Genomic DNA, 26,379 nt, shown 5'->3' on the forward strand with positions numbered 1-26,379 from the left:
CTGAACACAAATGTACGTTATGCAATTTATTAAACTCCTCTCACCAATTTCACATTTTCTTAGCCCATCTTCCTCCTCTCCTCTTTGTTTTCACAGGTTTTGGTGAGTTTTATTATGCTGTATTTATTCATACATATAATATACTTCTATAATATTTATCTCTCCTCATATTCTCCTTCAACTTGCCAGTCTCCTTCCCAACAATACCCTTTTAATTACCATGTTACATTATTACTTTCTTAGGTCTGGATGAAAAAATAGAGAGAAAGCATGAAACATTTTTTTTGTTGTTGTTGTTGTTTTTTGGGGTCTGGTCATGGGGCCTGAACTCTGGACCTGGGCGCTGTCCCTCACCTCTTCAGCTCAAGGCTAACACTCTACCACTTGAGGCACAGCACCACTTCTGGATTTTTTCTTTTTGCTTATGTGGTGCTGGGGAATTGAACCCAGGGCCTCATGCATGCAAGGCAAGCACTCTACCACTGAGCCACCTTCCCAGCCACATGAAACATTTTTATTTGAGCGTGGCTCATCTCACTTAATGTGATGATCTCCAGATCCATCCATTCTCCACAAAGAACATTCTTCTCCATAGCCAAATAGTAGTCCATTGTTTTATACACACACACACACACACACACACACACACACACACACACACACACACACACACACACACACACACACACACACACACACCACATTTTCTTTATCAAAATATCAGTTTGGGGACATCTAGTGTAGTTAGAGATTGTGGCTATTGAAAGAGTGCTGCTATGAACAGAGGTGTGTAGGTATCTCTCTTGTGTGTTGAACACATTCTTTTAGATTATATACCCAACATTTATAAGTGAGTGACAAGCTTATTCTAGTCTGAGAAACATTTACATATTCTATACCACAATTTAATATAGTGGATTATATATCTATTTACAATTTATTTTTTCTTATTTTTTCTTTTAAAGCACGGCTATAAAGAATAGGTTTTTTTATTTGTATGATGTGAGATTTAGTTGAAACATTAAGAAAGATAAAATGAGGATTTTTTCCCTTAAGTTCACTCTGTAAGCTAGACGAGATGTAGTTTCAAGCTGTGGATTTTGCCGATTAATAACCAAAGCACCTCTGTAGTGCATCTCTAATATCTGGTAAAAATTTATTGTCTACTACTCTTTCTATATAAAACTGAAATTAATTCTGATTAAATAGAACACAAAAAAGTCATTTCATAAAGAAATATTTTTGTTCAGATTCAAGAAATCAGAGGCTAAAAATGTATCTCTGTGGTGAAGTAGTTGACCAGTATATACAAAACCTTAGATTTCATCACCAGAGGCACACATGCACTCTTACACATGTATGTACATATGTATGCATGCATGCATGCATGTACGTGCATGTATGTATGTATTTTTCATCAAAGAAATAATAGAATTAGAATAACACCAACCATGAAAAGTGAAAATACATCATTCTACTACTTATTGAAAGCCCAATTAGGTGTGTGTGTGTGTGTGTGTGTGTGTGTGTGTGTGTGTGTGTGTGTGTGTGTGTGTGTGTGTGTGCTGTCCTGAGCCTTGAACTCAGGGTCTGGACACTGTCCATGAACATTTTTGCTCAACACCAGCACTCTTCCATATGAGCCACATCACCACTTCTAGATTTTTTGGTAGGTAATTGGAGGCAAGAATCTCATGGGTGTTCCTGCTCATAGTGGCTTTGAGTCACAATCCTCAGATCTCAGGGTCTTGAGCAGCTAAGATTAGAGGTATGCAGCACCTGGCAGGTCCTACTACTTTGAAGGTGGGCATCTTTCCAAACATTTTATATAATCTCAGAACAATAACTATTATCCACACTATGATGACTATTAAAAGATGGATGACTGTAACAGATACAGTATCACTTCCAGCAGTCATCATTTTCAAATATGACATTGTATTTCCAAAATGAACAATCCTTGAATAATCATTCTTTCTAAAATGCTTTTCCTAAGACTCAGTTGCAATACAAATGATAAACTATGGAAGGTAGAATTTCTGTATCTTGTTATATCTTTTCCTTTTAGAGATGGGGGCTTCAGTCTAGGAAAAATACTTAAATAATAATAATTCTGATTAATTATTATTTCTTTATCAATACTAAGGTTTGAACTCAAAGTAAGTCCTCTCACTTACTAGGCTGGCATTTTATCACTTGAACCATACCTTTAACCCACTCTTTGATGGTTACTTGGAGACGGAATATAGCAAACTTTTCTGCCCAGGCTGGCCTCTATTCTCAACTTTCTCAGTAGCTAGGTTTATAGGTGTAAGCTTCTGGCACCTGACTTAAATAATGTTTAAAGAGTTTTGTTAAACCTCTTAGAAAAAATAAGTGCATTTGCATGTACAAACATGTATGCACAAATGTATATATAGCTTATAAAAGCCATCTGCATATATTCTCATATTACATATATTTTATATATACATCAATGTGGCCAAACTTACAAATCTAAAGCTAAATATCCATTAGAACTCCTGTATTCTCTCAGCCATTATTATATAATTGACATTCCTCATTCCTGGCCTAATTATTAGCTGATGTAATGATCAAGAATTAGAAGGAAGACATCCTTGGGAAGGTTAATAAGCCATCCAGAAAATTAGATTAGCATGATCAAATCTTAATGATTATTGTTGCTCATTATAATAGATTACCTGAAAAGTTGGAGGAAGAAAAAATAAATTGGCATCATTGGGCAATTATATTTGTAGTTTCAAACAGTAGATTTTACAGATGATCACAGGTTACGAATTCTTTTCATATCTAAACCTGGAAATTTTTTATACATTATACATCATTATTATAGTAATCAAAGTCCATTTATTTGGATCATCATCATAATGGAATTCTTGAGGCATTTTCTCCTTTGTTAATTGACAGTTGGTCAGTTAAGAGGTGCTTTTCACAAAATCTTCAATAACCCTAAGGGTTTGAATGAGCTTGTAATAAATGCCTGAGAAACTCCTCTATTTCTTAAGTGCATTTGCTAAAACTCTCAACTGCTATTTTCCGCCTTCTGGTCAGGAAATGCCTTTGATCTGCCATCTAGCTGCTTTTCTTCCATGTTTCTGTCTAAAGCACCATAACCCTACTCATCAGCACAATGACACATTACCATTTAGATATTGTCCTCCGATGCCAGATTTTTCTACAGAAAAAAAATGAAATGCAAAGAGCAGAAAAAGGTTCAACCCCAAATTCAGATTGCCCTATTTGGAGACTTGTAGGAGGTGGGATGTGGTCAGAAGAAAGAACCTGGAGGTTGATCCTCCTTCCTATTTTAATTATTCACCTTGGTCCTCCCTATGCAGACCTTTGGCTCACTTGCTCCTCTGGATGAACCCACATGCCACCTTACCATCTGCAGTGGGAACCCCAGAGCCAGAGCTCCAGAACAACAGCATCTTGTAGTGCAAAATTGCTTCCTTCAATTTCAGACTCCTGATCACTTCTTGCTACCATTGTGATGGTAGTTTGGGGCTGTTTGGGCAAGTAAATTGGACCAAGTAAATAAAATGAACTAATTGATTATAATTGCGCCATGTGTTCAAATAGGCTTAAAATGTTTTTTCACAATACTTTTATCTCTACAAAGACAATAACTTTACCTCTCTGTTCTCTCACCTTATTTCCATTTTGGTGTTCAATAAATATATGTTAGCAGAGTGAACAAATGTGGTAGAGAAGTCAGCCAATATCATCAAATCAAAAATTTAACGTCTAGTTCTATCTTAACCATTAACTATCAGTCTGTTTAGAAGTAAACAAACATTCAGAGACCTTTATCTTAGATTAAAAAATCGGGGATATGACTGATTATTCTTAAACAATCTATTGATAAAAGAAGAGAAAGAAAAGGAAGATAGGGACAATGAAGTGTATAGTCTCTCAAATCTTAGGAAGCAATATACACTCAAGTAGAGAAAGTTTATAGTTTCAAAATCTTTCACAGAGTGCCTAGTTTTGAGCTAGTGTGGTCCTTCTAATTCAAACTTATTTCTTCTGACATCAAATCACTCATAGAATGAAAAAACAGATTTGTTTTTTAGTATTCTCCATACTATGGTTTTGTCTTTGTTTGAACCAGAAATTTCTCTGAATATGCTTTCATGGTGTGTTTGTTCAATATCAAAAATGGATTCAGTCTTTGCCACTGTTCCTGTGGTTTTTTTTTCAGATGGTTGCACTAAGATTTATTTATAAGTAATCCACAAAGTAGATAACTTATAAAGATCAAAAATTAATTTTTCCCAGGTCTGTAAACTGGGAATTTCAACATCAAGTTATAGGCAGGGCAGACATGGTACCTAGTGAAGATAATCTTCCTGGTTTATACATGATATTTTCTAATTTTTTTATTGTGAAAATACTGTACAGAGGAGTTACAATTACATGGGCAAGATGAGTACATTTCTTAACAAGCATTGTAGCCTCCTCCTTTGTTTCTCCTTCCCATCCTTTCCCTCCTCCCTCCACCACCCCCCACAGTATAACCCCTGCTTTCACTGTATTTGATGTTGGTATAATTTGTGGAGGGGAAGGGGGAAAACAAATCCTTTAAATAGGTGGACCCATTGCAACAATGAGATGTACAAGTCATTATGTCGAAAAAGAACTTTACAACTGTTCCTGTGTTTAAAATAGTGTTTCCATTATTTCAATTTGGATTTGTGATGACCCTCTCTGCTAAAATCAATAATATACCTAAAATTTTCATTAAAAAAGAGAAAGTTTATAAACTACATAAATATATTCCTACAAACGTTAGATATAAAATGACTCTTTGTCTTAGAAAATCTTGGATTTTTTTATTCAGTAATTATATTCTAACTGCATGCCATCTACTGATATGTGAATTCCAATGCTCCGACCAAAATAACATAGTTCCTGTCCATAGCTCTCTGTAGAGGAAGTCCCTTACACTTTTTCTTCTTTATTTTCTTCCTTTCTCCCCTTCTTTTTTCTTTTACTTTTCCTTACTTCTCACGTATAGAACTATGAAAACTAAAAAACTATGAAAAATAAAATATATCTCCCACACTATTTTAGTTAATCTGCAAAAGTTAGCAATTGAAAGACTTTTCACCAGCTGAGGTTAGTTCCTTCCGTGTGTGTTCTAGTGTTTAATATAAATATTTTGCAATTAAGATGAAATATGTTAGTGACAGCTGCAGAGGCTGAAGTCTTCTATTTATTCAGATACCCATTTTATCTCCAAAATATCAAGGTAATGGCAGATCCCCAGCTTATCACTGCTTCTGGATGTGAACACATAATTAAATCTCTATATGCCTGTGTTTGGCTTTAATCTCTCTCTTCGAAGTGCTAGTAATGAGAGGCTTGTTGATAGAACTTTAGATGGTAATTCTTCTGGAGGAAATTTTTAGCTACCCAAAATGAAATCTGTCCAATTACAAATAATATATGGCTCAAGACTCCCACGTTGATTTCATTTAAATTTACATAGCTCAGCTTATACATGGAAGAATTATGCCTCTCTGCAAAAGAATCATTTTTGCAAGGATGTTCACAGTTTGAGTGTTAATGGCAATGAAGTCTAGGAACAACAATTAACCTCAGTAGATGAGATAGGATGTTAATCCAAACTATAAATGTAATTGTAAGTGTACTGGAGCCTTGGATAGAGGAACAAGAGCTATTCATTATACCACATTCATTCTTCTAAGCATAGTTCTTCTCTTTTGAGATGTTTAGAGAATAAATCAGAAGACAGGTATGTTCAAGTCCTTAAGACCAAGCAAGAATGCAAGCTTTTATTGAGAATAGCTGTTGTATTTCTTTATTCAAATGTGTTTATATGTATAGATATTTCATTGTACGTATACATATATATACATATAAACATATATATATCCACATAATCATGGTGGGATACTATCTCCATTTCATAGGAAAATGAAAATGAAAATCATGCCCATCCCTTTATTTCTTCAACTTTGAAATATTCTGCAGCAAAAGTGTTGAACTGGGAAAAATTATTCATAATTACTAATATATTATATTTTATATGATATATACACTTGTTAAAGCAACCCTTTTGCCTCAAACTTTGCTGTCTCAGTGGAAATGTTTGATACCTGTGTACCAATGCTTAGAACTTGTGGTAACCAGCAGCCACCTGCTGATAATGGCACCAGTTGAAATGTAACTTATGCCATAAGTGTATTGTAGCTTTACTTAATATCAGTTAATGTAAATTTCAACAGCTACAGTTGGCTCTTGCTCTTATAAACTGAGGGAGCTGTATTGATTTCTAATTTTTAAAAGGTTTGTCTTTTTTATAGTAGTAACTTGATATACTTTTAACCAAATATTAAGCAAAAAATATAGTGAATATATTTTTAAGCATTAAGAAAATACTTGTAGAATGTTTTGAGATTATCCAAACATTATCCCACCCAGTAGATTTTCCACCCAACAATAAAATTCTTCCAGGAAATTGTTTGGTAAAATTCACTACCTTCCAAATCTTCTCTATGCAACCTATCCCTCAAAATATTGTGATTTAGGAACTTGTGGTTTAAAATATTATACTAAACATAGTCATTGGGGAAGTGATTCAAACCTCTTCAGAATTAGTAGTGACAACAGAAATTGATTTTCAGGTTTGAATATACCAGGCCAAGTAAAATATTAATGTTTCTGCTGGCATAATCCAAGAAGTATTTGATGTCTAAAAGTAAAAACATGTGATTCCTAAGGGTCCCACTCTCAGCCAGCTGACTATTTGATTTATTTGATGTGTGATCTCAGACGACCCTCTCAAGCACCAAACACAGGAGAGTTATGTTACCAAGTGATAAGAAGCCTTCAGAGAGAGCTAAATCTTCTTTTACTACTGGGAGTTTCATCTGTCTTGGAATAAAGAACATTTTTACTTATGATGTTTCTATCTCAATAGCTATAGCAATATTTAGAGAAGATTCACAAACGTAAATCAAATTCACACCAACAAGTACTGTAAAATTCTATAACATTTATCTAGAAGATGTTAGAGAACACCTTAAATTAAATTTTATTTTAATTGTGTTTCTCAGAGGTTTGAGGGAGTGGTTAATGTAAGATACATTGAGATGTCCATTAATCTTTTGATTAGCATTTGCTTTCCTGTGTTTTCCTTAGAGACAAAATGACAAATGAGGAATGTTCATAATTTGATTTTGAGAATAATCATAGATATGGATATTATATCATTTCACAGATGCACTGTATAAGCAGGAGTTTTAATGTACATTTCTATGTACCAAGAATGCAACTAGTGTCTTATTTTTACTGAAATTCTGAGGCTGAATTTTAGTTCTAATCTAGTGTTAGTCTGAAGATCATATATCATTTTGGGTTTTTAAATAGGAGTTAATTCCAAGCTCCAAGCAACTTTCTTTTAAAAAGAAAGAAAAGAAGAGAAAAGAAAAGAAGCACTTGAAATCCTTCCCAGCTATGTTAAAACTGATGTGAAACCTACTTGAAAAAGTATATGTTATTCAAGTGACCAACGTGGGGCAGTTGTCTCCGATTCAATAATTCATTCAATGTGCAGTGGTTTTGAAGAAACTTCATTGCTTAAAGCTCTGCCTCTTACCCCTGAGTGTGGTAGCAGTAGCTAATATAAAACAGAAGCTGTCCTTAAAACCCAAAGTCTCCACTTAACAAATTCCCCACTTGAATTTTTTTAATGTTTCTTTATACTTTATTAAACTACTACCACAGTCTCTCTTAAGAGTAAAGTTAAGGCCAGTGGTTCAAGCTTGTAATTGTAGATACTAAAAAGGCTGAAATCTGAGAGTCCTTTATCAAAGATGGACCAGACAGAAACATCTGTGAGCCATAGCTGGAGATGCAGCTATGGCTCAAATGGGAAAGCACCATTCTTAAAGGTAAGAAAGAGCAGGAGGCCCTGAATTCAGGCCTCAGTACCAGCTCACAAAGAGTAAAGTTAAGTCAAATAAAGTTAAACAGTTAAAGTGAAATAAAGTACATTTTTTATTTGGAGTCCTTTTTTGGCAAAGAAATGTAGTTAGTGGCTTTTCCCTCTCAACCACTGTCAGGTAGTATGGGAGAAAAGAAGGGACAGAACTGCTGTCATGAAAGACAGCCCCTGCTTCTTATCAAACCAGCAGAGTCCTCTTGATCAGCAGAGTTCTCTGAGTCCTGTACTGTGTTTGTGTAAGATGTTTCCATATGGAAACAGTATCTTAGAAAATGCAAACAGTGCAGTACTACTACATACAGGAGTCCGTGTACTATATATCCCTTTTCCTCTTCCTTCCATTGAAAAATGGTTTCAAGGCCAGTGTTTGTACATCCTCATGACTTTGTAAGAATGGTGTTTCAGATATACAAAGTGAAAACAATCGAGTACAGAGACAAACTTGGTTGCTACATACCAGCATTTCACAAAGCTTTAAAATATTTCATTAACATTTTCTGTGAGTCATGCTACATATTTTTTTAGGAAAAGATCTTTCTATTCATTTCACCAGGTCTAAAAATATGAACATGCTTGAAGATATCTAAGCAGCATAGGGGAAAATGAAAAAAATATGACTGTTGTATGGGTATAAATTTAGGCAGAAAACAGAATGTGTTTTGAGGTAAGGAAAAAAAGAATGTTCATTCATTTAGAGCTACCCAAAGTCAGTCACAGCTAATCTTCATGTCAAAAGGATTCAAGGCATTCAACATGTGCATGTGAATTTAGCTTTGAAATTAGTAATGATTGTGAAGAAATGTTTCCTATATACTCTGTGAAAGTAAAATTATACCTATCTAATGATACAAGAAATTAGTATGCTCTTGCAATTTCGATAGTTATTATCAATATTACTCCTATTGAAGTACTAAAGCCAAATTGTCCTAAATGTCCCAATTTCTTTCTGTTCCCTTCCCCCAGCCACCCCGACATGAGCACAGAACGCTTTCAATTTTTATAGGCTTCTATACTCATCTTACTCTTTTACCTAGTTTATTTGTTGTATGTGGCAATATTAGGGCATGAACTTGGAGCCCAGGAGCTGTCTATTAGCTTTTTTGTTCAAGGCTGGAGTTCTACTACTTGAGCCACAACTCCATTTCTGGCCTTTTTGTGTGTGGTTAATTGGAGATAAAAGATAAAACTCTCAGGGACTTTCCCATCCAGGCTGGCTTTGAATCCAAATCCTCAGATCTCAGCCTCCTGAGTAGCTAGAATTATAGTTGTGAGCCACCAGCTCCCAGCTTTTCTTTTACATTCTCTCTCTCTCTCTCTCTCTCTCTCTCTCTCTCTCTCTCTCTCTCTCTTGTGTGTCTTTCTGTCTCTGTCTCTGTCTCTCTCTCTCTGTGTCTCTCTGTCTCTGTCTCTGTCTCTCTGTCTCTCTCTCTCTCTCTATCTCTCTCTTCCAGTCCTGGAGCTTAGACTCAGGGCCTGGGTACAGCCTCTCTGTGGTTTATGTGGTAGAGTGCATTCTACTGCTTGAACCACAGCATCACTTCTGGCTTTTTCTGTTTCTGTGGTGCTGAGGAATCAAACTTAGGGCTTCATGTGTGTGAGACAGGCACTCTACCACTAAGCCACATTCCCAGCCTCTTTTATGTGAGGCCATGTGTTTTTCTCATACTGTTCTTTTCAAATCTCTAGCAGTGTAATATGGCATCATAGCCCTATAAACCATATCTACCCCAAAACTCATGCTAATTTGCCCATACCTCTTCCCCCTACTTAGATATATGATGCTGATCTCCACATCAGTAATTTTTCTCAATGACTTAGCATTTGACTCACTTTCTGTACACTCTCTTCTTGGATAAACTTTGGGAGTGGAATACTTAAGGGCTTCCTGGTAAAAGTTAATCAACAAAACAAGTATAGCCCCATACCCCAGCCTTATACACTATGATATTCAGATTGTTCTAGATCATGCAACGTTATACAATAGTCATAAATAGCTCCCCAGACTCCATGGCTTAAAAACACTAAAGTTTGCTTCTGAGTACTTGTTCATTGTGGTTGTCTGGGCAAGGTTATAAATGGCTTTTGTTGGCTATGCCTGTTGCAGTCACTCAAGGATCTAGACAGACAGAGCACCAAATACTGCTTAACACTTACAACCAACCCATCCACAGAGCTGCTTAGTTCTCTCCAAATTATTTGCCACCTGAAACTTCTTGCTGTCTCTGCTACAGCCTTCTAATTTGGCCACACTTTTTGCCCCTCACCATCACCCTGAATAAAGTAGGGGCGTGTTTTGACAGTCACTAACGTACAATTAAATGATATCAGCTAAGGTCTGAGCTGTCACTCCCCCTCAGTAATTCATGAGCCAGAACCAAGTACATAGCCCTGGCAACTACAGAGCATCCAGAAAATGCAGCGATCTCCCTGTTCCTCGGCACTTAATGAGCAGCTTTGGTAACTACCTCTGGGGCTAACAGATCCTTATTGAAACTGGCCCCCATAGTTCCTTAGACTCGCAAGTTTTAGTTTCATCATCTGGACATGTTATCACACCTGTGGTTACATAGAAATGCCCTGACCAAAACATGGCAAGTTTTGAAGTTTCCTTCTTTGACTATTACTTCTCACCAGCAAGCCCTGTGCACTAAGATGGATGTGAAATATAGGTCTGCTAGGTAGCACATGTTTTATTCCCAGTTATTTGGAAAGTAGAGATAGGAGGATTGTAAAATAAAAGCAGGCCAAGGTCTAAAGATGAAGGGGACATGGTTGGAAAAAAAAATCATGAAAGATTTTGAATGCAATGTTACTGTAAGTCTTTTTTTTGGGGGGGGGGGGGGCGGGGTCCGGTCGTGGGGCCTGAACTCTGGGCATGAGCGCTGTCCCTGAGCTCTTCACCTCAAGGCTGGTGCGCTACCACTTGAGCCACAGCACCACTTCCGGCTTTTTCCTTTTTGCTTATGTGGTGCTGAGGAATCAAACCCAGGGCCTCATGCATGCAAGGCAAGCACTCTACCACTGAGCCACCTTCCCAGCCCCCTGTAAGACTTTATATTTAAAGACATAGGGCAACCTTGAACCCAAAGAGTTCTTAACAAGATTTGTATTTTTAGTATGCTATTCACATTTACTAATATGAATTTTATTGTACATTTTGGTTACAAATACTTTATGAACTTCTAAACAGAGGCTACAATCTTAAACATGATCTCTACAGAGATTTTTTATTTTATGTTACTACTAATCCCATCAGTGTAATTCAAATGTTATCATAAGACAAATGTTTGACTCTTTTACACTGATTACTTCTTACGTTTATTATATTTAGCAACTTTTATTCACTTACCAGTATGTTATGTTTTGTGTTTAAAAATTTTAGAATAGGGCTGGGAAGTTGGCTCAGTGGTAGAGCGCTTGCCTTGCATGCCTGAGGCCCTGGGTTCGATTCCTCAGCACCACATAAGCAAAAAGAAAAAAGCCGGAAGTGGCGCTATGGCTCAAGTGGTAGAGCGCTAGCCTTGAGCTGAAGAGCTGAGGGACAGCGCTCAAGCCCAGAGTTCAGGTCCCACGACTAGACCCAAAAAAAAAAAAAAATTTAGAATATATATATATATAAAGAAGGATATATTTATTATTAAATATTTATTTTATATATTATATTTTCAAGAAATATAATTATTTGAAAATGTTTTAAATAATAATAAAATAATATAAATTTTAAATTAGAAGTAATAAACTACAATGCATTAAACTTATGGCTGAGGATAATAGCAATTTTCCTATAACTTGAAAAAAAGCCAGAAAAATAGGAAATAATGAACTAATTTCATTATTTTACAATTAAGGTAGAGATAGTGTTTAAAATGGAAAGTCTATGAATTTGGATGCAATTCTGAATGAAAATGTTTAAATACCACAAAGTTTGCAAAAATTTTTCTCATGGAAAATTTGTTAATTTAAAAAAGATAGCTTTCCATTTATGTCTTAGATGGCCTTGACCATCTTGTGGTCCAAACTTTCTTTAATCCCCAGATTATTTTTTCTAATCTAGATGTCTTTTCTGTCATTATTCAATCTTTTCAATTTAGAGTTTTAGACAGAGATAATGGTTCTGTAAATAGACATATTGACTAGCTCAAAGCTGATTTCTAACCTATCCTAGTACTCTAGCTTTCAATAGACCATTTGTGAATTTTATTTGGTGATTTCTGTTTCTCTATCTTGTGGAAAATGCTTGTGTCTTCTTTCACACTTTAAATAAAATAAATCTGGTCTTTCTGCCATTTTTATTTTTTAATATATTTCCTTCTTTTTTTGTTGTTTGTTTGCTTTTGTTCCTACACTAATTTGAAATAACGTGAGTAAAAGCACTTTGGCCCAAAGGGATGACTTGTCAGTACTAGAGCTTGCCTTGCTTGGAGCTGCCAATTGGGGCAGGTTTGAGATTAGAGTAATACATAGGCTTAATACACAAGAGTTCTTGGGATACACAATAAGTTACAAGTGGGAAGAGCGTTAGTGAGCGTTAGCAAGAGTAAAAGCCAGAAGAAAACAAGAGAGACCAGACTGAGCCAACTGGAGCCAAGACAAAAGGAACTTTTAGAATGAAACAAGGTCCCAATCTGGAACAAGCAGGAATTTGTACATTAGCAAAAGACTCAGACTGATCACAGATATTAAATTCTAACCACGATTCTCTTCCTGATATTTTGGTCATTGTAATTCCAAAATCCAAGGGCTGAGCCTTAAATAGAAAAGTAGGCTGGAAAATATTGCAGGTCATTCAGAAAATTATTACTATAAAACCACCAATTTTATGAAATGCTGTGACCTCTTCAAACTAGCTTGTTACTCCTGCTATTCTTATTCCATTGGCCTATTTACAGAAAATAAATGACGTATTTAAATAATGTTTTATTTTTATAAGCTTTATCTTCAAGTTTCACTTGGAAGTCTGACTTGGGTGAATTATATTTTTCTAGGCTTACAGTGTAAGCCAACACATGCAGCAAACAAGTACAAAAAAGAAAATTAATAAATGTCCAAATCCCATGCTTTTTTCATGAATAAGAGAAGAACATTAAAAGTAGCCTTTGGGTACATTCTTTGTTTCAAAGTCCAGTGTAGTAAAGCAAAGAGCCTCAGTTATGGACCACTTCCAAGGTCATCTGTCAGAGACTTCTCATTCACTTTTTACCTTCCCCTGCCTCAATCTTCTTTTGCTAAGAAAGTCAAATTTGAATGGTTTGCTGTAAGATTTCCCTTTTAAGTATATTTCATTTCTGTTTTTTTGTTATGATTCTTATTTCTTCACTCTAAGGACTATCATCATAAGATCACTCACAAGGCCAAGCATTCACTTTTGAGATGTTGAGTTATTTTGGATTTCCCCCCAAATCCATCTTACATGGGATAAGAGGATGACTTTGCTTCACCTTTCACACATTTCTTAATGATAACACCTTTAGGTGGTAGAACAAGTTAGAAGGTACAAAACATTCTCACATCTCTCTTGCTTAATCCTTTCTCTGGCCTGTGAGCGAAGCAGGGCAGGCATCTCATAGTAAAAGTGAAAAGTCTGGGGCTCCAGAAAAAAAAATGGACAAGCCACCCCTGCTTCTTCTAACAGTAGGCCTGAATTTTGTCAAACACATACTTGGCTCTATAGTAGTTCATGTCATTTTTCTATTGTCAGTGGCATGAATACATGTCTACTGCAGTAAGACACAGAGGACATATTTCAGGAGGCAAGTCTCTAAGTATGGCTTTCACTGGAAAAAGAACTCAAGTAACACATGATAAAACTGGAATTAATACAGTAGTGATGAAATAGGAAAATATGTAAGATATAAACACAGTCCCTAAGTATTTTTGCTAGATTATAGTCTTTTTCATTTCGCACCAACAACCAATGTTAGTGAAAGTTAACACAATTGCCAACGTAGTCTTATTTTGACGATTCAAATCTAGTTCTCTACAGCAACATGCATGGTAAGACACCAATATCAAATGCCATATGAATAAAACACATACAGAAATGTAAGGAAATACAAATATGTCTTTATTCACTGGAGATTTACAAATTAGAAGAAGTACAGAGCTGGCAAGTAACAAAGTAATGTTTAAAAAAGACATAGAAAACCTTTGTCTTTTAAAATTCACATTTTACTGTCCTGTAGTATTTCATGTTTCTCCTTTTCCCATATTACATCCTACAACTGATTATCTCTCTAGAAGACACAATGGGGAGGAAAATTCAGGCAGACGAGGTAAATTCCTTCGTTTTCCCTTTCCAGCGCTGTGCTGAGCCCATGGGAGGACAAATACACTATGCAAATCTTTCTACGGAAGTCATGGTCCCACTGTGCCTTGTCCAGCACCTTTATCTAAACCCAACCTCTTTTCTTGAGCCTTGATTCTGTAATTGTCCCTTTTCTCTACTGCTGAAATTTGCTTTTTTAATTTTTTTATTTTTTTTTATATTTTTTATTCCATCATTCCTCTCAGCATTCAATGCTTGAACACCTTCTTCCACAGAAATTCCTCTCGATTTCAAATACTTGCCTCATTCTCTGTGTTCCTCAGCACAGGAACACAGCACAAAAGTGTGGCTTGCATTTACTTATTGTTTCCACGACGTAATTATTTCCTTAGTCTCTTTGAATTGGGACATGATACCAATTTTAATCCTACTTTAGCCCAAAACAATGCTCATAGCATATCAATAAAAATACAAAGATTTTGGACAGACACAGTTGTGCATGTCTGTAATCCCAGCTACTCAAGAGGACTGAAGTTCAACAACAGCAGGGGGGAAACGTTAATGACACACAAATCGCAAAGAAACAAGCTGCGTGTGGCAATATAGGACATATGTCAGTAATCCCAGTTACTTGGGAGGCAAAGATAAGAAGAGTGTGGTCCAGAACAAAGGGAAAAGCACAACACTTTTTCTGACAAGGAATAAATAGAAATCATTTTCTCATATTTCAGGCATTTAATATGGAAAATTCTAAACAATCCATATAAATATGCATGAAATTGTTCCAAGTAACTATTCTGAGAGGAATAGAACAATTCCTACTTATAATTATCATATATTGATATCATTTCATGAAGTCTGGCATAGTAGTTATAAATAAAATCAGATGAATACATCAACCTGTTTTCATTCCTTTCCTTCTTTCTTCCTCTCTTCATTTCTCTTCTTCCTTTAATTCACAAGGACAATGAGTTCTAACTCAGACAAGACTAAGTGAATCATTCAAGCTGAAATGACAATAGAATTGTGCTCCACATAGTAGCTGCATATTAATTTCAAATTATTGTTTTTTAGTTGTACAGAGGTCAATTATATGTGATTGCTAAAGAAATTTTGTCAAGCTCTGGCAAACTAGCTTAATTATGAAAAGCTAAAATTTTCTCAATGAGCTCTTCTATTGAAATCTTTAATATGAAATTGCATTTGTTCAATTATAAACTTGTTTCTACACTTTTTAAAGTGGTTTATAGAATATCAAGTCATTTAATGTAAGTGTGCTTCCAGCCTTCTTTAGTTTTTTGCCAATTAAAACTTTTCAAAAGGGTCATACCTTTTCATTAAGCAAAGATAATAGATTTCCACCCTAAAATCTGAGCACATGCTCCTGCATTATCACATGGATATGCAGACAGTACTAATCTGTTAGTTTTGTAAGTAGCATGCAAAATCTCTCAATAGTATATAGCAGGCTAATTATTATACTAATGAAAATGTCCTTACATTATAATATGATGAAAAAGAAGATTCTTTTTTCCATTTAAAAAAGTTTTTATTATCCTTGGAGAAGGGAAGGGCAATCACAAAATGGTGACACAAAGGATAAAGGGTGAACCAATGGAACAGCGATACTCACAAACCATTATGTTGGAAATGAATTTTACAATTTGTGGAGGGAGGGGAATCACGGGGAAGGAAAATGAGAGAAAATGAGGGGGGTAACACTGTTCGACAAGAACTTTACTCATTACCTTACTTATGTAACTACAACCCCTCTGTACATCACCTTGACAATAAAGTAAAATTAAATTTAAAAAATGTATTATCTTTAAGTAGTTGTACAGAGGAGTTGCCATTCTGCAAGCTAGTTTATGAATCCAATATATATTGATCAATGACGTCCTTTTCAACATTCTCACTCATCTCTCTCAACTCACTTCTGCCCTCCTTTTGCAATTTTGTAAGGTAAACATTGAATTTTTGACTGTATTCTCCCTTGCTCTTCATTCATCTATCTCTCTCCTGTTGGCCCTACTCCACCCTTTTCAAGTACTTTTTTCCTGGCGTTTATTATGCTGACCTTTGATTAAGCCTTTCTAAGGAATTACAAAGTTTAACCTTTCCCCTGAATCTACTGTATTTCTGTTAATACATTTGTGTATACTTGATTACCACCAAAAGTATTTACTTACATATTTATAAACTAATTCTAGCTTCTGGATATGAGAGAACACTTGTAACTGTTGTCTCTCTGGGCCTGACTTTCTTTAACGTAATTATTTCCAGGTCCTTCCATTTCTTTATGTATGATACAGGGTCATACACTCGGATGAATGAGTAAAATTCTATTCTGTATGATTGCATATGAGTGTGTGTACATATATATTTTGTTGATCCATTTGTCATTTGAGAGGCATCTGGGCTGATTTCATACCTTTGCTATTATGGAGGTTCCTTACAAAACTAAACTAGAACTAGCCTGTCATCCAACAATCCAACTGTTGAGCATTTGTTCAAAAGATTAGATACTAGGATACAATAAAACCACCAGCGCAAACATATTCATTGCAGCACTATCACTATAACAAATGTATGGAAAATTCTATCTTCTTATTACTATTGAGGTTCCTAGGGAAAAGTCAGAAAATACAAAAGATAACATGACTATGGCATAGTTGCAAAAACTTAGAATTTGAAGGATCTCTAGTAACTGTGGACAGCTTCCATTATTTAAACGTAACATACTCAAATGGGGAAGAAGCAAAGGAAAAGGGGAGGGATAACCAGCATGCAAGAAAAGCAAATGGTATACATTAAAGATGGGGAACTTTATTTAACATCATCTATTAATTAAGTGGAATAAATATTCATTGGAAAGTAAATACATTACTGTATATCATTTGGCAATAATGAGTTAATAATTCATACAATTATTTTTCAAAACTAAATATTACTGATCATTATTTGACAAAGTAATTTTAGCTACATTTGGAAATATCGAAAGCTTTTGTTTATCAGTTCTTCAGGTAAAAAACTAAGGGAAATTTAAGTTTATTGAAAATTATTTCATCATTCTACCTACCTTTCTTTCTCAAAAAAAGAAACACCACTAGACTGCTGACTAAAAATCAGAAGGAGAAAAAAATGTCTTCTAAGTCTTGGGAAAAAAAATTTCTTAGGACCTATATAAGTACCTTGTAAATGTTTTTTCTTTCTTTTTCAACTTTGTAATAATTTAAATGGGAAGAGAACTGGGATCTGTGAATAATATTTTAAATCTGGCAATTTCATTCTTATTGCATAAATTAATTTTCCAAAGGGTTTTATTGTTACAGAATTTGGTCAAATTCACCACCTTTTGTATAGTTTTCTAAATCTCTCTTTAACAGTACTTGGTGGGTTTTATTTCAGTACATTCATATATACACAATTCATGTTGGTTATACATCATCTTTTCCTTTCCTTCTCTGCTGTCTTGCTGGTTCCCTTCCCCAAAATATCCATTTCAAAATTATGAAATCATATTACCATAAATATCATCATCATCATCATCATCATCATCATATCATATCATATGTAGATTCCACAAACCCTATTATTTCTCTCTCTGAGCTTAGCTTATCTCACCCAATAAGATGATCATTCAGTTCCATTCATTCTCCTATAGATGATATAATTTCATTTTTTATGGCTAAATAAAACTCTATTGTGGCTGAATAAGACTCTCTTTTGTAACAGTCACTTGAATTTCCCAAAATATATGTCTAAGAGACCAGAGGTAGCTCTATTTTTTATTTGTACAACTCATTCTTTTTGTTTATACAGGTTGAAACTTTCAGAGACTACTATTGGTGCATTTGAAGTTTTTTTGTTTTGTTTTGTTTTGTTTTTGTTGGTCGTGAGGCTTGAACTCTGGACTTTGGCACTGTCCCTGTGCTCTTAAGTTCAAGGAGAGTGCTCTACCGCTTAAGCCAATGCACTACTTCTGGTTTTCGAGTGGTTTTTATTGGAGATAAAACTCTCACAGACTTTCCTGCTCGGGCTGGCTTTGAACCGCGATCCTCAGAACTTAGCCTCCTGAGTAGCTAGGATTACAGGCGTCAGCCACCGGCTTCCGGCTTGAAGTTATTTTTTTTATTGTAAAAATACTGTACAGAGGGGTTATTATTACATGGGCAAGATAATGAGTACATTTCTTATCAAGCATTGTTGCCTCCTCCTTTGTTTCCCCTTCCCATCCCTTCCCATCCTCCCCCATCCTCACCACCGAATACTCCTCCCCCCTCCCCCCCACAAAAGTTGTAAAGTTCGTTTTCGACATAACGACTTGTACATCTCATTGTTGCAATGGGTCCACCTGTATCCCTATTTAAACTATTTGTTTTTTCCCTTCTCTTCCACAAATTATACCAACATCAAATACAGTCAAAGTAGGGGTTATACCGTGGGGGAGGGACATACAAAGCAACAAAGAAATATCTTATAAATATGTGAGAAACAGTCTCATGAAAGAAAAAAAATGGCTTGAAGTTATTTATATATGTGTACATGTTTAAATATTTATATTAGACTTAATGTAAATGACACATTTTACAGGTTAGTCAAAAGGATACTAAGCTATGTCATAGACAATGAAAACCATATGCAGACTGAGAAGGTAGGGTTATGTTGGAAGAAAACAAAAATATAAAAGAAGATACTTGCTTAAGTGGTATAGAATACATACTAACAGAAATGAAGTAATAAGATTCAAGGGCAAATTGGGAGAAAATCAAAAGCAGTAAATAAAGCTAGAAAAATCTGATATATGAAACATGACATGAAAAATTTGTTTCCTTAAAATGATTAATACTAAAACAGACACATGCTTTATCTATAAGCTTTCAGAGGTAAGCTACAGATACAAATGGTCTCAGAATCTCAGAGGCTTCCTGAATCCATGGTATATTCTTGCTCCTATAGCTGTGGTCTAATGAGACTCTGCTTTATATACCTTCTCATTCTGGATCTGGGTAAAAGAGCAGCACGTAGGTTAGAATTCATCTTTTTTGACACAGACAGAAAAATCTAGAAAATGCAAGAGTATGTGGGGGCTTTTTCATTGCTCTTACACTGAACTTGCAATTCCATTCACATTTCAGTGGTAAGTCATTAGAAGGCCCAGCATGATATCATAGAACATTAAGTCACAAGGCTGTAAGAAACATATAATCTTTTTATTAGAAGAATAGAAAAAATAATACAATGTAGTAAGTGTAATATTTTAATGCTGTCTTCTAGATGGATGAGGTGCAATAGGCAAGACTGAAAAGCTTAGGGCCAAGATATGTCAGCAGCAAATTATATAACAATAACTGGCTGGTAGCTTAGTACTGAAATCTTCAGCTTTTTACTTATGAAATTGGTCAAGAATAGGATGTCTGTTTAAGTAAAAACGATTTTAAGAATAATCACGAGTTTTGCTATGCAGGTAGAAATAAAACATGATAATAAGAAACTGAATATTGGAAGATAGCCATTACAAATATATTTTTTATAAAAGTATTAAATGCTTAATGAAGTAATGGTTTCAGTTACTTTAACAATACATATTGTAACCCTTAAATCAAATACCAAAATAATAGCAATCATATAATCACTCTCACTGAAAAAAAATTAGACAAGTTAAAATGAATACTATAGTATATTTGCCTCACACCCAAAAGCAAAATATAGGAAAAAGGGACACAGTTGAACCAAGTAAAAATTATACACCAAGTTTAAAATAAAGCTTAAAATTAAATAAAAGCTTAAAATAAAATATGTCAATAATTAAAGAGCAAATGGAATAAATACTAATTTAGTACAGATATAATCAGACTGGATGAAAAAACAAGACAAAGTATAACTAGTTTATGAGAAACTCATCTTTAACATAAAGACATAATGTCGAAATTACAGAAGTAGAAACATAGAACTAAAGAAAGCTGGTGATGTGGAGATTAGAATAAAATCAGCATCAAGATGAATAGCATTAGCAGAGACACAGAAAAGCCAGTTAATAAGACATAGACTACTACAAATTTAGAAATCCAATATCAGAAATTCCAAATAAAATTAAAGATTGGCACAACAAACGAAAACTACATGGGAGGATGTAAAAGTGGGAGGTGAGGGTGATACTGAATGATACAGAGGACTGCAGAATATTATATGGATATTTTATAGAGAGAGATGAAATAGTATAATGAAACTCATCAAATGATGTTTGGATAAAAAAGATAAAGGGGGAGGAATTGGAGTAGAGTGAAAGGGGCAAATTTCTTCCAAGTACACTGTGTACATGTATAGAATTATTAAAATGAAACACTTTCACATTATAAATGCATGTTACCTCAAAAGTAAAATTATATTTTCAAAGTAGAACTTGAATAAAATTTACTAAGACCAACACAGACTTTCACACCTCTTCCACAGTAATGAATAAAACAATTTAAAAATTCAGCACAGTTATGGATAATATAAACAGCACTAACCATTATTGAGCTAATTAAAATTGATAGGAAATTACTCCCCACAAGAGCAAGTTACAATTTCTAAGGTGTACCTAGAATATTGAACATACGCTGTAGCCATGGTCATAAATCAATTTTCAATACTTTTCAAAAGATTTGAATTAAATTATGTTGTCTAGCCATGACAAATGAAATTATTGAATATAATAAGTTCAGGATGAATAAAAATAATGAACCTTCAGAAAAGCTCTATATATTTGAAAGTTAAGAAATATAAGATGTGACTTAGAGAAGACATCTCAAAGGATACTAATACATATTAACAGAAATAGATGAAAAGATAGGATCTCAGTATTTGGTGATTCAGGAACAAGTCTTTACAATGAAATTTATGGTGGTAAATATATGACAGAAAAGAATAGAAAGCAAAGCAATGCTGCTTCCATTAGAGCAAACTAGAAAATAAATAAAACTAAAGTGTACAGCAAAGAAATTAAGAAGATAAATAAGAGCAGAAGTCAATAGAACCAGGAATAGTTAAACAGTCATCTAGAAAAATAAAATATACAAGTATAATTTAATTTTTTAAACATTGTGGAACCTGATAGTTTGAGTAATCAATTATTACAAATGTATGAAGAAAAAACATTCTACAGAAACTCTTGTATAAACAAGTATACAGTGTAAGGATCAGTTTCCAATGTATATAAAGAAGGTGTTTTAAGTTTGAAACTGAGCTCAGACAAGGACAGTATGAGAAAAGAAAATGACATTGCCTAGAAGATCTTATGAACATGAATACCAAACTACCTAACAAGATATAAGCAATGACATTCAGCAATGTGTTAAAACATTAATAAGATCATATTTGAGTTTTTCCAAGAATGCAAAGTTAGTTTAGCATATGAAAATCAGTATGTTTGGGAAATTGTGTGTGTGTGTGTGTGGGTCCAGTCGTGGGGCCTGAACTCTGGGCCTCGGCACTGTCCCTCAGCTCTTCAGCTCAAGGCTAGCACTCTACCACTTGAGCCACAGCGCCAATTCTGGCTTTTTTTTCTGCTTATGTGGTATTGAGCAATCAAACCAGGGCCTCATGCATGCAAGTCAAGCGCTCTACCACTGAGCCACCTTCCCAGCCTGAAAATCAGTATGTTTTATCACATACACCTTGAGGAAGAAACTCACAAGAAAGAAACTCAATCTTCACATGAAACACAGAATTCAATTTGAGATAAATCATAACCCTAGCTATGTAACAAAGTTAAACACATATAAAAATACAGAGCAGAAGAAAACAATGTATCTTTCTAACCTTTGTACAGAAGCTTACTAAAGGAACGTAGAAATAATAATAAAAAGAAGTTGACTTCATCAAAATAAATGTTCTAGATTCTGTTCATTGAACTATAACCTTCATCAAGAAAGTAAAAATGAGGGAAAAACTGCAAGACATGCATGAAAAATATGCTGTATCCAAAATGTAGGTAAAATTCTTGAAACTGTAAAGTAAAATAAAAATAATTACCACCAACAATTTCTACCTTAAAGTTCAATAATCCTGTTATTGATAGACAATTGTCCAAGAGAAATAAAAAATACATACAAAAACTTTTCTATTTTTTAAGTTTTTTATTGTGAAAATACTGTACAGAGGGGTTACAATCACATGAGCAAGGTAATGAGTACAGTTCTTTTCAAACATTGTTGCCTCCTCCTTTGTTTTTTCCCCTACCATCCCCTCCCTTTTACCAGAGTAGTATATTTAGCTCCAACTCAGGGCCCTATTTATACATAGCTCTCTTTCACGGACCTGCTGAGCTACAATCCCCAGTCCGAGAATCATTCAGTCAATAACTGAAAACAATCCACATGTTTTCAGACAGGAGAAAGATAAATTCTGTATATTGTTTATGGAATATGAAGCAATAAAATTGTTTAACCCACTGATCAATGCAATTATCTGACTTTCAATATTATTATGAGTTAAAGAAGCTCAAGACAAAAATTACATATTGTGTGATTTCAAAATATGATCTTAAATAATAAAAAATAGATTGTGATTGTAGAGAAATGACTAATCTTATAGGCAGGTTAGCAGTAAAGAATGACTTAATCGAGGGTAGGAAGGAAACTTTCAATGTGGTGGTCTTGAAATGCATTCCTCAAAATGGATTGCAAAGTAGCCCTAAACGTCTGTGTTTCACTGAATGTCAATTTTATTGCATTTTCCAGAATTTCACTTTTCTGACCTCTCCAATTTCCTCCAATCACTAGCTCAAACTTAACATTAAAATAAAAGTAATGCTTTCACTTCAAAACAAAAATAAAGCACATAAAATCCAAATGTATGGTTAAGATAATACTGCAGGGTAAATGGATTTTATTCCCATATTATCAGAATATGTGTTCAAATAATTAAGTGCTGATCCTTCTTTTCCCATGTCTGATAATGTGGAAAGATGATTTAAAAGAAATAGCTCAATTTGACACACATTTACTAATCTGCAACATTGTGTTAAATCAGTGGGTTTCAAGCTTGTATGACTGTGACCTTCAGTAAGAATTACAATTATACCACAGCCCTCTATGTACATATGTCTGAAACATGATGATATAATCAAGCCTACTCTTGCTCAATGATACCCTATTATTTTCTGCTCTACTATAGTCTTGTTTCACGTCTACCAAAAATGCTGTTTCATTAACCAATAACAGGATGTGAATTATAGGCTATGGAGTCTACTCAAATAATGCTTTGTGAACAATTATCAATAGCAGTAGTTGAGGGGCTTGTAAGACTATACAGATCCTGAGGCTGCTCCTAAACCTACTAAATTAGAATATTCCTTTTAGTTGAACCTTTATCTGCTTCTCACACATCTCACTGTCAGAAGCCTTGTGCTAGGAATGCATAAGGAGAGTGCTTGGGACTAGTGGCATCTTTTGTGTATTACATTTTTACTTGGGGGTGATCTGATATTTCTTAAATGATATACTTGCAAAGCCCAAACTAAGCCATTGATTCAAGATCTCTAAGAATATTTCAGAACTATGGTTTTCAAAAAATCAAAAATAGCTAACAAATGGATGACCAAAATGTACAGGAATTCTTTGGAGGGACACTTCTTATAAACCATTCAGCTAGGGGATTGTGTGGAGGTTGTGTAGTGATGTAATTATTTGTCTATTACAAAAGTGAAAACTTGTACTTCAGGTATTATGGAAAGGTTTTTACTTTCCGTTGTAAGTGGCTTCATATAAAAGCATTTATTCGCTTAGTACACACATATAAGGGTATTGACACAACTTTCTTTCTGTTTTGTTTTTGCTTTTTGTCTGTTGTGGGGCTTGAATTCTGGGCCTGGGCGCTATCCTTGTCTTCAGTTCATAGCTAGTGCTCTGCCACAGCACCACTGACACAACTTTCTGAATTGAATTTTTCCTTACAGGGAAGTTTCCAATTATCTCTATTCTAGGAATGTCTATCCATTTATAAAAATGTGGCTTAAGAGCCAGGCACCAGTGCCTCCCACCTGTAATCCTAGCACTCAGAAAGCTGAGTGATCACAGTTTGAAGCCAACCAGTGCAGGAAAGTTTGTGAGACTCTTGCCTCCAATAAACTACCTCCCACTCCACCCTCTCCCCCCCTCCCCCAGTAAAAAGAAAAAGAAAAACTGTAAGTGGAGCTTTGACACCAGTGATAGAATGTTAGCTTTGAACAAAAGAAGCTCAGGGACAGAGCCTAGGCCCTCAGTTCAAGCCCAGGACTTTGGGTACAAATATAGGTATTCTGATACATAGCACAATTCATCCCTGGATTATTTTCAGTAAATCCCTAACCAAGGATCTCAGCTGTGGAAGAAAATGGGGCTGCCCCCTAAGTGTTATCATTGGTCATTAAGGACCTTCCCCTTCTGTTCCTATGTTTCCTGAGTGATGGAAAGTTTTAACCTGAAAGTTGCTAATCTTGCTAACACTAAAAGGTTCTCTCCCATTAGCACTTTCTGTGTTGCATTAATAATAAGAAAGTAATAAAGAAAGAGAACAGCCTCAGCTGTTCAGTTTCCCCTGGGGTAAGGCCCCAGCTTAACTCTCATCCCATGGTCCACTCTAATGGTCTTGCTTGTATTATAGGAACCAGGTGGATAAGTGCTGTTCTTTGTTTCACAGTCAAAAATTTCTTCTTTGAGGGAGGAAGAGCGTTTTCCAAAATGTCCAAATTAAAAACCACATATGAATATTTTTCACAATTAAATTTGACCTGATTAATTCATAAATTAAACACAATATCAAATAATGGGGAAAACAATGCAAATTTAGACCATTAAGGACAAGTAAAAGTGTACTGTTTTAGAAAAACATGTAGTCTACCTATCTTTCCTAGCAGACCTATGCAGCAGAGAGCACTCTAAGAGTTGCTTTTATGTCCGTTATCTTTTTTTTGTATATCAGATTCCTCATGTACACATGAATAAATTCAAAGTTAAAAAGAAAGGTTTTGTTCTCATAAATATTAAAAGCTCTTTTTAATCTATAAAGAAAAATGATGAGTAATTATCATGTTAAAGCAGAGTTGGATTTAACAGGTTCCTGAAGCATGTTTATATGTTATTTTTGTTAAAGTGCATTATTAGAATTCATCAAGCCAGAAATTTCTCATGTTCCCTGTGTATGTGTGTGTGTGTGTGTGTGTGTGTGTGTGTGTGTGTGTGTGTGTGTACTTATAAGCCTATTGTAGAACTTGAACTCAAGGTCTTACATTCTTGATTGGCTTATCATCCATGGCTTGATACTCTACCACTTGAGCCACACTCCCACATCCTGCATTCAGCTGGTTACTTAAAGATAAGACTGTCTCAGTCTCAGATTACTTTGCCTGGGCTAGTTTTGAATCATAATCTTTAGATTTCAGCCTCTTGAGTAGTTAGAATTGTAAGTATAAGCCTCAAATTGTCTCAAATTCTTTTTCTATTGAAACTTTATGATCTTTGACATTAATGCAGTTACTTTTATAGGCAAACAGCTTTTTTTGAAGTTTATTTTCAAGTGCAGTTACTTTTGTTTCAACTATATATGTTTTCATTGGGTAAACAGTAGTACATCACCTCAAAAGCGTTGCTCATTTCTTTCACTCAAAAGTCTAGAAACTTTCCTTAGTGTATCAGACACTATTTGGGTTTTTTGTTTGTTTGTTTGTTTGTTTTGTCGGATGTGGGGCTTGAACTCTGGGCCTGAACTCCACTATTGTATCTTGATGTCAAAGGTTGATTTTATAATTTGGCTTACTTTAACACCTCTACTTCAGGAGCAGGTGGCAACTATCAATAATGATCATTAGTGGCTGAATATACATTTAAAAATAAAATTTATGCTCATGACTTTCAGAGAAAATCACCATGATTAGCTCTGTGAGATATTTATATGAGAATCAAAAAATTATAAAAGATAGTCATTTTCTAAAAAGTTATAATCAATTTGTTCCTTGTAAGTGCTTAAAAACTTAAGGAAAAATGGGCATATCTACTTAGATAAGATGACCCATCTAATATTTTTAAAATAGTCAATGAAAAATTCAAAAATTTAGGAACAAGAAAACATTGTTTTCATAAAAATAGATTGGTTTTTC

The 26,379-nt window shown here is 34.7% G+C and overlaps 1 protein-coding gene across 1 annotated transcript in view; it reads left to right on the forward strand.

Moving 5' to 3' along the window:
* Tmeff2 (transmembrane protein with EGF like and two follistatin like domains 2) overlaps positions 1 to 26,379 on the forward strand; it is a 259,792-nt gene that overhangs the window by 120,445 nt on the left and 112,968 nt on the right. The gene's annotated exons all lie outside the window — the stretch shown is intronic.

The sequence above is a fragment of the Dipodomys spectabilis genome, unplaced genomic scaffold, assembly GCF_019054845.1.
Source record: "Dipodomys spectabilis isolate Male_0828 unplaced genomic scaffold, ASM1905484v1 ptg000115l, whole genome shotgun sequence".
Lineage (NCBI taxonomy): Eukaryota > Metazoa > Chordata > Mammalia > Rodentia > Heteromyidae > Dipodomys > Dipodomys spectabilis.